Source organism: Ammodytes marinus (genome assembly GCF_949987685.1).
Source record: "Ammodytes marinus genome assembly, chromosome: 3".
Taxonomy (NCBI): Eukaryota; Metazoa; Chordata; class Actinopteri; order Uranoscopiformes; family Ammodytidae; genus Ammodytes; species Ammodytes marinus.
Genome location: NC_137232.1, coordinates 9,525,347 through 9,539,108, shown reverse-complemented (window position 1 = coordinate 9,539,108; position 13,762 = coordinate 9,525,347).

Here is a 13,762-nt window from a genome sequence, read left to right as displayed (position 1 = left end):
ATCCAGGAACAGCGATGATGGTGAAAGCAGTTGAATCAGTCCTGCTGAAACAGTTTGTCCCTGGAAAAAAAACAGCCTGCACAAAAGTGTGCAGCACAGTTAAACAGTCTGAATGCTTTTTTTTCCACTGTCCATTGCATTACACTTCAATAATAATCTTTTAAAAGTACACACAGAATAAACTTTGCAATGGCTAGAATTAAATGTAGCCTTGTACCTCTGTTTTTAAACATGAACCTTATTGAATGCATTTATCAACCCTTTAACTTATTTCTCCACACACGTAAATTAGTTTAACCATGTTCAAACATACAGCACATATTGCCTGTAGCTAACACACTGCCATGGCCATTAACAAGGCACAAAACACAGCTGCTCGTGCACAATAGCCTAGCTTAAAGCAGCATTACACACATTCATTTTCGATGCTAAATGGCTTATCAGTTAAAGCAGGGGTGTCAAACTCATTTTGGTTCGAGGGCCACATACAGCCTCTCTGATCTCAAGTGGGCCGGACCAGTAAAATAATGGCAAAATAACGTACATATGTCAACTCCAAATCTATAGTTTTATTTTTCAGTCTTATGCTTTATCACTCAGCCTACATTTGTAATCTACATTATCACGGATCACAAGGGATCTCTAAAGTTTGCTGCTGGCCATGGGAATAGGAGGTGCGGCGCGGAGCGCCTCAGCAAACATTTGGGGGGTATTTTGCTCAAACATGCCAATACGCACTAATGAAATAAACAACTGTTTATTTGAATACACAAATAGACAGGCACTGACCTTACAGTTGTCCAATTTTGTTTACTATATGTACAGGGACACATTTTGTGCAAACATGCAGACAGTACCAAATACACAGTTTTGATTTAATTTTAAATATAATATTGGTTGTTTTGGAATAAGTTTTTCCCAATTTAAAACATAAAAATAAAGCAGCATGGAAAATGAGGAAATAAATCTTGTTGCTCGTTTCGTGCGTAGAGGCGCAGACACACCGCGCTTGCTAGTACATTAATTGTTCAGCACTAAAAAAAAAATTGTTTTATTTTATTATTATTTTTTGGGTTTTTACTTTGCCATAAAGCACTGGAGGAAACATTAATAGCGGTGAAGCAAGATTGCCATTTACCATTTACCATTTCCCACGTTGCTAAAATGTGCTTTTTTTTATTTTGGCTGTCCCCTAGCGGCTGGAGTGAGCAGCTCTTCTTAGATGCAAGTTCATCAATTCATGGCTTAAAATCCTGAGCTGTGGAACTTCCAGCAGACATTCCTAGCTGTAAGCCACGTAAGTTTCCTAACAGTTGGGAGCGTATGCGACGTGCGGATATGGCACAGGCTCCATGAAAAAAAAAAAATAAAAAAATTGATTCGCGGGCCAGATCAAAACGTGGGCCTTGAGTTTGACACATGTGAGTTAAAGGTTCAGTAAGCGGAATGGTCAGTTTAGCTAACTTCCAGTCAGTGACTGCAGTTAGCAGTCCCCTCCCTCGTCCCCACGTCACCACATTAATGCACTGGGGTCTTCAAGCAGCAAGTTATCTAGCATCATCTCAGATCCGTAAGTGTGATAAAACATGATAAAAAACTAACTAACTAACTACTGGGAGTTGCATTGTTTCTCGTAGTTTCTCTGTGCTGCCCTGTCATCGGCTGTTTGCCGTACATGCGCCCGCGATGCATTTAGGGGGCATCATAAACTACAGTATCTAGCGGTTATCACTGAAAATGATGCTTTTAGGGAATTCCTGTAATTTTGGAACTACAGAAAATAACCTGGGTTACACGAGCAAGATTAGATGTTAATTTGGCAATTTGATTGAAGACTAATGTCATATATACTTGGAAGTCTTAAAACTCGATTTTGACATAGTAAATGCCATCCTCAAGACAGGGTCATGCTATCATGCTTATCATGCTATTTCAAACTTTACATGACTGACAGTGTTTCGGAAATCCATCTCAAATTCCACAACACACAAGTAATACGTGTTAGAGATCAGGCTCATAGTAAGCAGACCTTTGAGCTTGGATTATTTTGTAAAATGCTTTTAAAAAGTAAAACATTAACAATCACCCTCACCAGAAAGCCTCTCAGTGTGCTGTGCACAGTCATGGCTTCCATTCATTTAACCCAATCACACTATCTGTACAAATGTTAAACCCACCCGTGCACACTTTGCACTGTCTCAGCAGTCCACAGCGCCCAAGGATGCCATTCTGTTGGATGGTACGGTTCTCTCTCGAGACACAAAGGCAGCACGACATATTTATATAAACAAATATTTGTACCGCTAATCATGTGCTGCCACAGTGAGCAGCCTGTGAGCAATTCATCTGTTTCTTCTTTCTTTCTGCATTTTTGTTGAGGAAATTTGAGTTGTTGATGTTGCTGATTTGATGGCGACTGCCGCCAGAGCTACTTTCTGTGTTTTTCTTTCATTTATAACAAAAAAACCACAGTTATTGTCTCCATAAACATGGGAGGTATCACTTATTGTGTGACTGAGAGAGAACAGGCTATATATGGGATGGATATTTACGAATCGATCGTATTATGATAATAATTAATTATTTTGTTTTAAGAGTATCTTAGTAGATTGTTACTTCAAGTTGTGTCACTACCTGTGGCTAACATTTGGATAAAAAGGCCGATACAGCATTTAAAGTGGGTTAATATCATTAATGGGACAGTGTTTAAGACTGTTATAGTCTCAGAAAAAAAACAGCGAGCAACAAAAATTGGAGCAAGAATCTGGTAGTCCAGCTCAGACTTCCCTAGAAAAAGAGAGCCGATGGCCCAATCCGGATGAGCAAATTACTATGAGATGATATATGTTACAAATTCTTATTAATGAAAAAAATAGCCAGGAAACCGGAGCACCCGAAGTTAACCCTATGATGTTATACTGAGATGGCCCTAAGAACCCAAGTCCTACCACACATGATGGTAGGAATAGAGAAGATAGATGACTCGGACTACAGGCAAGACTCGAGCTTTGTATTGTATTCATTTTGAAAGGAAAATATTTCCGTGCATGCACACTTCGATTTTGTATTCTTTATCATGTACGTAAAGATGTGTGCCTTTTTTACGTAAATATGGTATGACAGAAGTCTTCCGTGGTAGCCATGTGCAGAAATTGTTGAATGTCAGAATGTATTATTTGGATGTCCAATATTGATCATTGTTCATAGCTTGCACTTGGTTGGGTAGAAATTGTAATGTGAGACCACTAGAGCAGTAAAAGAAATAGTCATTAATTGAGGTATGAAGATAGTTAATCCAATAACGCATTTCTGTTCCAGATATTTAAAATAAATATATACTTTTTATTTAAAGCGACTGTTATGTCATAAAGATAAAGGTTTGTTTTGTTTTGTTGAAAGAACATTCTCAACATGTCGGCCTCTGGTATATAATTCTCTTTTGCAATCAAACTTTTATTTATATTCCTGAAAATCTTTGGTGAAGAAAACACAGAGATTGGTGGATGACATTGGGGGTTTGGGGGCTGAGGTCTCTTTGACAGAGCCACATTTTTTGTTGATTTTGGCCTGGGGTGCATTGTAGACCCATCAAAGAAAATCATCCTTCTACCCTGACTTGTGTTTTCTAAATGAAGCCAATTGCTTTGAATTTAGAGAACCAAAATGTTCTCCCCCAGAGCCCTTATTGTCTTTTCCGTGCCCATTATTTTTGATGGAACTCTGAAGAATGTTTTCAGCTGCAAGCTAATAATGTTAAAGCTATAGTCTGTAAGTTTTTCATAAAGAAATCCCCAAAAGAGCCATAGAAATGTAAAAAATCCATGTGCAATTGCTGAAGGCTTACCTCAGATAGTTGCGCCGATAGTAATTACTCAAAAATCCTCACGTGGGCAACATGAGTTACGTATTATAGCTTTAATTATAAAAGGCTCAAACTAAAGTAGTTTGTCTGTTGGGAAAGGACAGGTGGATGCATATCAATTTATTGATTGCTGTGATGGAAACTGTCAACCCCCCCCCCCCCCCCCCCCACCCACACACACACACACACACACAAACAGTCACACCCTGCATGCCCCTATTTCAACCGTATTGCATAATACTAGGCTCTTACTTTGTTCCTTGTAAAGTTTTACCCCACAGCCAAAAAATGTGTTTGCAGATGCGTTTACGAGCTGTTTACATTTTGGGCTTATCTGTTGGAGTGCACGGCCGGAGGGGGATTTTAGACAAACTGGATACAGCAGGAGAGTGATAATGCTGGGGTAAGCCTCGCTGCCAGGAAAAATAAAACACACTGCATGACTAATACACATGTCATACATTCCCAATCAATGGAGGGGGCTGGATTCATGGATTTCAATGGAATATTCCACAAGTCACATCCTTGCCAGATTCATTAGGCTTTTGTATCCGCAGAGAATTAATAGTTAGACATTCGAAACTCTTGCATTTAAAAAAGGAGTGACCCTGGGACCTGGGTAATGTTAGCGGCCACTCCACTTGCTGACTGATGTCTTGCAGTTATGCAATAATGGGTATTCGCTTATTTCCGAATGTTTTTTCAAGACTCAGGGACAGTGATGACAGGCCACTGAAAGGTAGTGACCACGCTGATTTCTACCTCTTCCAAAGCTCAGCTCGTGTCTCTCCATCAGCTGCTCGATATACTACACTAGTAGTACAATGCCTGCTTAATAGAACCAATAAGAAAAAAACAGTTCAGCCCCACCTCCAGTATTATGTCAATTTCCATTCTTTTCTAATGAGCTTCTCAGACCTATTTGCTGTTCTTTCCACTACGGCTCAGAATTTAATCTGTAGTGTTGGAAAAAGCCTCACTTTTTAGCCAGACATGGAACATCCAGACTTCATTTCAGTTTAAATTCCTTTGAAATCACATGCCGTCCCACAGTGCACTGCTGATGGAGGGAGGACGCAAGAGGAGGTAAACATGTGAGAGGGCTGTCCACATAACGACTGATAGCCACACACCTAGCATTTTTTTCCAACATCCAGTGATTCTGGAAGCCCATGCGATGACTGTTTTAGGAAAGCTTTCTGATTGTCCAAATTGACCCTGGTCCCACACTAACATTGCACTGGCCAATCCAAAACTTGGATTATATCATTTTTCATTACACATGACAGGACATTGCAATGGAAGTAAATTGCTTCGTCTTCTGAATTTCTCGCCGCCTAAAATGTCAGCATGACAGAAACGCCAAACAATGTCGGATCATGCGCTGGATTAAAACTAAGGTTGCTCTTTCCCTGCAGTGCACCTCGTATTGCTCCGTGTGTGAGATGTGTCTGATGATCGGGATGTTCCAGACACTTCCCTTTGCCATGCTAAATAGTTTCTCAGTTTTTTTACCAATGTGTCTGCAATTAGATCATCACAGTGAGGTTTTCGCAAGCAGTCGGGCAGCGCGTCAGTTTCTGTGTTGTCTTTTTGTAGCTGGGTATTCCTTGGAAATTCCTAATGATTCATATTGCAAATGCAGTTACCAGTGTGCCAATTATGCAGCAAAGCAGAGGCTTGCAAACACATCTGAATCTCATGTGGAAATCTTACACTGATTGCAATGAAGTGTTTTTATTTTATTTAGCCGTGCTATTGACGTGACTGTGTTGATGGCAAAGTTGGTTCACTAGCTTGGTCCAGACTAATACAGCAACTATTTGATAGATTGCCATGTGTTCCCTTGACCTTAAACGTGTATTCATCAGGTTATTTGTGACATTGTATGATATGTCCCCATGTCATGAACTTTGGTATAAAGTTATGTCCCCCTTAGCATGACTGGTAATCATTTGGCTCACTCTTCATGCCAATATCAGGTGAAAATTATTCATTATTAAAAACCTGCTAAACTAATGGCATTTTCATCAGCCTCTGTTTTAATTAGTGCTCAGTGCCAATTAACAAATGTTAGCCTAAACACTTAACTTAGTGAACATAGTGAATATAATACGTATTCTATTTTTATGTTCTGCTAAACATCAACATCAGCACGTTAGCAATGTCATTGTGAGAATATTAGAATGCACTGATGTGCCTTAGTACAGCCTCACAGAGCCACTAGCATGGCTGTACACTCTTGTCTTGTGTAGGCTACCTGTAAACACAACATTTCCATATTATAACTTCAATGTTCTAAATTTGTTACTAACTTCCTAGTAGGAGGTGGACTGAAAAGGCCATACCATTTGAATCACTTTTTGTATCAATTTTTACGGTTTGCCTGGTAGCTGTCATAACTGCATGACAACCACTTATGTAGTTCTCTCTCCTCTGTATATTCCAATCAACCAGTGGCGTTTTCTCCCGGAGGCCAAGGGAAGCCAGGCTTCCCTGTTTTTTAGGCTGTAGTTGTCATCCAATAAAAACATTTATATTAACAGTTTCGGTAATCTTTGGTGCTGTGTTGCTGTCATTTCTTCCCCATTTCTCTCCTCACGTTGAGCATTTCACAATGCGCGAAACAGCGCCCCTTTACATTTAGATTCTGAAGACGCGGCGAAACACGACACTGCACACTGTATGTCTGCGAGGAAGCAAAGGCTTCCCTTGGTAAAAAAAAAGAAAAAGAATTGACCAATCAGGTGAGGACACTGCCCTCCTGTGATTGGTCAGGAGGGTGTCAGGAGGGTGCCAAGGGAAGCCACTCGGCCTTTGGCTTCACACCAATCAAATCAAAGCATCATTATCAACGTCACTGAAATTTAACAACAATAACAATAGCGGGAGATTAGCATGTTTGCATTGTTATCATATTAGCAAGAACAGTTATGGAGGGTGGAGATTTTGAGTATTTAGTAACAAATTATTTTACCAAACTGCCAATTGAGAAGCCATTAAAAATCAAATCTGACGGCAGGCCAATGCGTGTGGAGAGAAAGAAAGTTTATCGCACTTTCCGTGAGGAGAAATGTCCTCACCGAGTGGCTAGCTGGTAGCGGCAAACTTCAGCTAATGGCCTTCCTCTACAAATAGTGAGTAAAATACACACCTTCTCCCGGCGCGGGTTAACTGTTCCCTTAACTGTCTGTGTAGCTATGTGTGTTGTGTTTTGTGTTATTTTATTGCTAATTGTGCCTTGATTGCCTGGATTAAGTTGCATTGGTAGGCCTACTGTATATCCACTGAAGTTGTTCTGGGTTGTCTTAAGTAGGCTATAGTGTTGTAATGAATATTTGGCTTAAACGAAAAGGATGTCTCGAAAGTGTGTATGTTAAGCACCTACAACTGATTGTGTGAGTCGTGTCTCACGTGAACGTGAAACTTAAAATAGCCTAAAACGTCCCCTAATTATATATTGTGAATGAATTCGAATCTGCATTGGGCATTAAGCGGCTAGTTGTGCATTCCGGTCGGAGTGGGGGGGGGGGGTGCATTTATAATAAAATGTATAATTTAATAAGCCGATAAGGAGGTGTGTGAGTGAGAGAGAGAGAGTGAGAGAGAGAGAGAGAGAGCGCGAACGAGCGGTGTCGGACAGATTACAGGCGTGTAAATCCTGGTAAAGTGACCAGGCGCTATAATAGCTCTTGATTAGTTACATTAAATACAAGCTGCGACGTAGCCTACCCTTTTCTGTCCCCCACCTTCCAATAAACATGTAGATTAAAGGTGTTGTCTCACTTGGCTTCCTCAAAAAAAATCCCCACGCCACGCCACTGCAATCAACAACATGGGAAGACAACATAGCTTGTATTTGCATCTGTGAATGTAAACGCTTTTAATAACTGTTGAGTGATAGTGAGTAGAAAAACATATTTATTTAGTCAAATTCTTTTCTCCAGATTTTCACTTGAAAAATGCTTTTACAAACTTTATCCGCCCACCTGTCGATCCTACGGCCAGGAACACATTTTCCAACGATATCAGCAGGGCATCCTGTCAGTTCATTAAATCAGCCTTTAATGCATGTGTTGGTCACTGTACAGCATGGTCGCGACCTTGACTTCCTGCCCCGAGACTCATTTGATTTGTATGAAAAGAGAACTGTCTCGCTTTCGCATACAGAAGCCCGAGCTGTCAGAGCGCCTGCCCTGCTGCGTGATTCACTGCCTGCTGCCTGCTGGCACGCCGCAAATGTTCTGCTTTAATTTATGCGACACAGATTTATTGTTCTAAAATAATCATTTTGAAGCTTCTCCGCGTGTACCCTTTGTTGTAATTGACCCACACGGTCAGGTTGTAAGTTTTTGTGTGGCTCTCAGGGTTTTGACTGTTGTTTTTTCAGGAAAATACTTCCATGTGTTTCAGTGTTTTTACTTAAGTCGTTGCAGACAGGAGCCGTCAGTCTGCAAAATTAACCCTGCAGTGTTAAATCCAAGCAGATGATTTTTGTCAGTGGATTACTTCAGAGGCCTGTTGGGATTATATAATAGTTAATACTGTTCCCTGTAGCTTTTATACTTGCCATTGTCTTACCACCTTATCTTCGTGGGTTCACTCTTCGTTTAGTTTTGGCTCATTAGTTAATGTAATTAGTTGCTAATGTATTCTGTTTAAAAAGAAATTAGAGCGGGCTTGTGAAAATATTCAGTCATACATAGTCCGGATTTGTTGCACTTGATGTCCTACAGGCAGGTAGATTTTCTCTACCTGCCACATTTCATTTGGACAAAAGAGGGGAAATCAATGACGTCTCAATTTGGTGGGTTACGGTGTTCTTTTCCATTTCAGCACCGTTGTATTAATTATGGCTGATGGATATACTGTCTAGTGCAGGACCAATCTTTGCTTGACTGTCTCAAGTTACCCGAAAACAGACATTAATGGCGTAATAAATGCCAAGCCCGTTTACTCTTAAGGTGGAGTGACAGTATATCGTTGCTCGGAATTCAGCTTCTGATAATACACTGGATACATCACTGCCACCGCTGCAACTTTTGTCTTTGTTCCGCAGCTGTTTGGCAACGTGGGCCATCTTAAATGTCAGATACCTCCTGGAACATTACGCTGATGTTCATCGTTACACTAGGACATGCTTTACGAGGCCGTCTAATTGCACTCCTGTGTACTTATGTAAGTTTGATTTATTTAGGAGGCATTTAAGGACAGTTTTGGTTGGTGTGAAGTTGCTGCTGTCACACGTGCACAATGTGTTGAGCAGGAGGAGTTGGGGCCTTTCAAACAAAACCTTATTTCATCTGAGTAGTGATATCAACTTAATGTGAAAAGTGTGTGGGACTTGTTTGGGTGACTTGTGAAGGGCCCCCGTTCATTTTCACTGCAGCGCATTCCTTCAGACTGCATGCCTTATATGGTCTCTGTATATTGCCGGGTTACGGGCTCATTGTCAGCCTTGCCTGTTTATTCACTTCATGCTCTATATACTGCAGAAGAGGTTTCACGCATTGAAAAAGGATCAGGATTAGAACCACTACAAAACTTGGAGCGGCATCATACTGCACCATGACGTCACTACCTGTCAAGTATTTTTGTTCCAGAAGCCTGGACATAGTCAGCAAAGTGACGCTGGACTGGAAGTGACGCTCCTTTGCTGATGACTCCGGGTGTTCGTTTTTAAAAGTGTCCTCATGGCCACACACACCAGATCTTCTTCTCCTCATAAGGACGACCAAAATGATTCTGCAGGCATGAGTAAACTTTGGCAAGAGTCGTACTAAGGGGTTTATGTGTATTACTTGCATGTGTGCCTTTACTCTACACACTGTCTCAGCAATACAGATCACTAGATATTTGTTTAAGTGAGAGAGCCCAGAGTTTGAGTCATAGCTGTGTCATCTAATTTGAAGTCTCTTTATATAAGTCCACAACAGACACACTGGAGAATGTCAGTCCTTATTTGTTTCACTAAGTAGATTAATGTATTTTCCCCAGATACATATTGTAGAGTGGAAAATAAACTAACAACTGAGCTGTTGCTGTTGAAATCATTTTATACCTCACCCACGAAGCCTGTTCAGTTCACCTTAACAGTGTTTGTAAGGCAGGGACCCAGCCATTTAACGGTGGATTCTGGTGAATGCTTGCATATCGCCTCACGATCGGCTACATGTGCGCACTGTGAGTGTGCTGGAAATAAATTGGGTTATTAGCCAACCTGGGCTCTGTAAATGGGCATGTGTCTAGCTACGGTGGGTCTGTTAATATCTGTCACTTATCAGCCACTTCGAGCACCTTTTTTACCTATTCCCAGGTAGTTTTACATCAGCTTTTAGCTGGAAAAGCAGAGGGTGAAAACTAATATCATCACTAATGACTCTCATCACTAGCGACTTTGAGATGTCTCATTCAACCAAGTCGGTAAGCGCTCGCACACGCAAATGCAATTCAGACAATATCAATGTTACTAACGAAACTTGTGCTGGTTGTGTAAAGTCAAAAGGTCTACTAAAGGCATTTATTTTTCTTATTGTGGTTCTCTCGAGAAACAGCAATTAAACAAACATTATTTCTGTTACTTTTGGGGCAAAACACTGTATTTTAAAAAGTGCTATAATAGAAACCACACCTGTAACCCCACCAGTTTTGTCAAATGAAGTCTAGTATTTAAAGGTACAGTGTGTAATATGACATCATCAAGTAAGTTCTAGAAAGTTCTAGAATGCAACGCTCCCTGGGTAACCTTTTGAATAATAACAGAAGCTACAGTGGCCTTCAAGGACAAGAACAATTCAAAATTTTAAACAATGCACCTGATGACATTCCAACTATGACACTTCCAAAATGGCGGTGACAAGGCCTTGGTCCAAAGTATGGAGAAATCTGGACATATATGAGGACTAATACCTAGGTTACAGGCTCTATAATAGTTTGTTTACCTGCTGCTGTCTTACAGACGCAGAGTACAGTGCACAAAGGAGTTGTATTAGCCTATGCAATAAACAAGATATGGCCACGTTTGGAGGACTTAGCAATGCGTCTGCTTTTGAAGACGATTATGAGGAATTTGTTGTATCCAACGAACCGTACCTGTACGAGCCGGAATACACTGATGAAGAATTGAGAGGGATGCTCAAAGGGCAGAAAGAGAAAGAGCGTCTGTAGAGACAGCCCCCGCTGGAGCTGCAGCAGAGAACCGGGACAGAATGAAGGTAGACTGGTGGCAGTGCAGTTTCAGTTTCTGTCCCACGCTGCTCTGTTTACTTTCTGCTGTAGTGATTCGGTTACACAGCAAAGTAAAAGTCCGCTGCTGCTAAGAAAGTAGTCCCTCAAAATGCGATAATTCATGCGATGCGAGGTTGGTTTTATTTTTAAAATTATTCTATCAACACAGACATTTACATCGATAGTCTGGCGTTATAATTGATTGGCCTCGGGTGTACTGTGGAGTGGGTAAGACTGTTTTAGTAGCAGGCTAGGTATCCCCCCGATGCCGTGCGCTAGCTTAGCACGAGCGCACTCTGCAACTAGAAGGACTGAATTAAATGTGTTGAAAACTGTCTCCACTGATAAAGAACACCAAGGCTAACTTGGGAATAAGGCCCTATGTCTAAAATCCTGAACTACCCCTTTAACTTCAACTCTATCTTTTGAAGGGCCTTTAACAATGAACTCCTGCAATGGGCACAATTATTTGCACTGATGCATACAGGCAAAGCCTGTATCACCTCTGGAATTGGGAATGAGGTAATCAATGCATATGGTTTAAGATCGCCTGGGCAACAGAGGAGAGGAGAATAGCATTTGTAGGATGCAGAGGGCCTTTACTGACAGTTAGATGATAGTTGACTTGACCAGAGAGGGATTTCATAATTTTTTTCAGCAGAGTATCGAGGCAACCAAGTGACATGATATATGACATACCTGTAATGCATGAAGTCACAGCACACTCAATGGTCACTTTTCCGTTCAAGCTCTTTATAGTTTGTGTAAAAGTGTAAAAACTGCCTATTTTCCACATGCTTGGTATTGAGAATTCTGTATAGAGGTAACTGTTCTTGATCTTGATCCTCCATTTATCCTGGTACTCCAAATAAAAAGTGCAGTCTTTCAACAGCATAGACATTTGCCAAAACCTTTATACTGTTATCATTGACTGTTTAAACAGAGCAGCGAGTCTACTTAAAACAGGACAGTGGACACTAAGCAGAAGCCTTCAGGCATACAGTGTGTGTGTAATATGGTCCTTACATATTAAAGCAGCATTCATTGCATTTGTTGGCTACCTACAGCACATACTCTGCATGTTTGCAAAGTATGATGACAAATGGAGCAACACAAGCAACATTTTTTTGTCTGGTAATATCTGGCTCAATAGCTTCTAAATGCTCCACTATGTTTCCCAGTTAGAATACTGAGCAAAAGTTATATAAGTGTCCAGACAAGTAACACATCCTGATTTGACAAATATTCAAGTTTCTTCAAACAGTGGTTCACACAAGCTTGGCTTGTAACATCTTCAAAATGAAGCAGTATCTACTTAGGACCCTTAACACAGGTCCTTTCAGTGTTGTCATGAATTGTGAGCAGTTTTGACAAACATTGAAACATGGCTGCCCATGTATTCACTGATTTTTCCCTTCATATTGGTTCATTTTAGGCGAGGCAGTGCAGGCAAAAACATTGCTTTTTCAAGCACTGGTCGATTTTGAGATTTTTTTCTATTTGCTTCCACAACATGTCTTCTGTCATACTAGTATTAATCAAAAGGTCCGAAATGTACATTTGAGCGTCATTTGAGTAAACCTTGTCTGTTTGTGTCTGTACATTTTCTTTTCAATACTCTGAACCAACATTTTCAACTGCTAAAACACTGACATCATTCTTTCCATAATAATTTTTAGCACTATTCTGAAGGTTATTACAGAGGGATTTGTTCATATGTTGATAATTGTCTGATTTATGATACAATTTCTTCCTGAAAACATGCAGAGTCACATTTCTAAGAACTGTACTTAGTACTTTTTTATTTATAAAGTGAAAAAAGGCTGTAGCCCAAATCTGTTCTGTAAAAACTGTGGACTCTGATATGAATGTTGTAAAAATTAAATAAAGATTTTAGTGTTTTGAAAAGATTTGCTCATAATTAGTTCAATATTGCCAAATATTTATGGATGTCTCAAGAGTATAAGAGAAAAAAGAAAGAGCGATGTGACATTTCTCTAAAATATTATATGGTCAGTCATCCCTCACCATACAGTAGTTCTGAACTACAGCTCACAGGGAAAACATGATATATGTACTGTAAGATTAGAACATTTGCCATCATTTGTATGATATTACATCTCCAATAAGTCATGTAAAAGCACTCAACTTTAGTGGTCTGAGTAGATTTACTGGATATGAGCAAGCATATGAAAATTGACAGACATACACACACATTGACCCTATTTGACTGTGACAACTAAAAATTATTTCATGGTAGGTTAGAACAGTTCATCTGACAGTTCATTTTGGAGAGTATGAATCACATGTTTTTTGCTACAAGAGAAAGCAACCATGTGTCTACCCACGTGAGCATACATCTCATTCACGTGCTCGCTATGCAAAATAAAAGGGGCGATGACATGTATTCTCTCTTTCTGGCAACTTTGTCTTCAAAACATCATAGTTCTGCAGATGCTAAGCATTCAAATAACAAATTGAGTAACTGGAGGACAGTGTTGATACGTTCTGCTTCTTCGCCACAAAGCTGTGTCTCCAGATGCTAAATTAAATCAGGGACAGAAACTAAAACTCCAATATAAAGGAAATGAAAACCTCATCTGATCCTGGAACCGGAGAGAAGCAAATATTCGAGGGTGTGAGTAGATAGCAAATAACATAAAGTTACTCAAG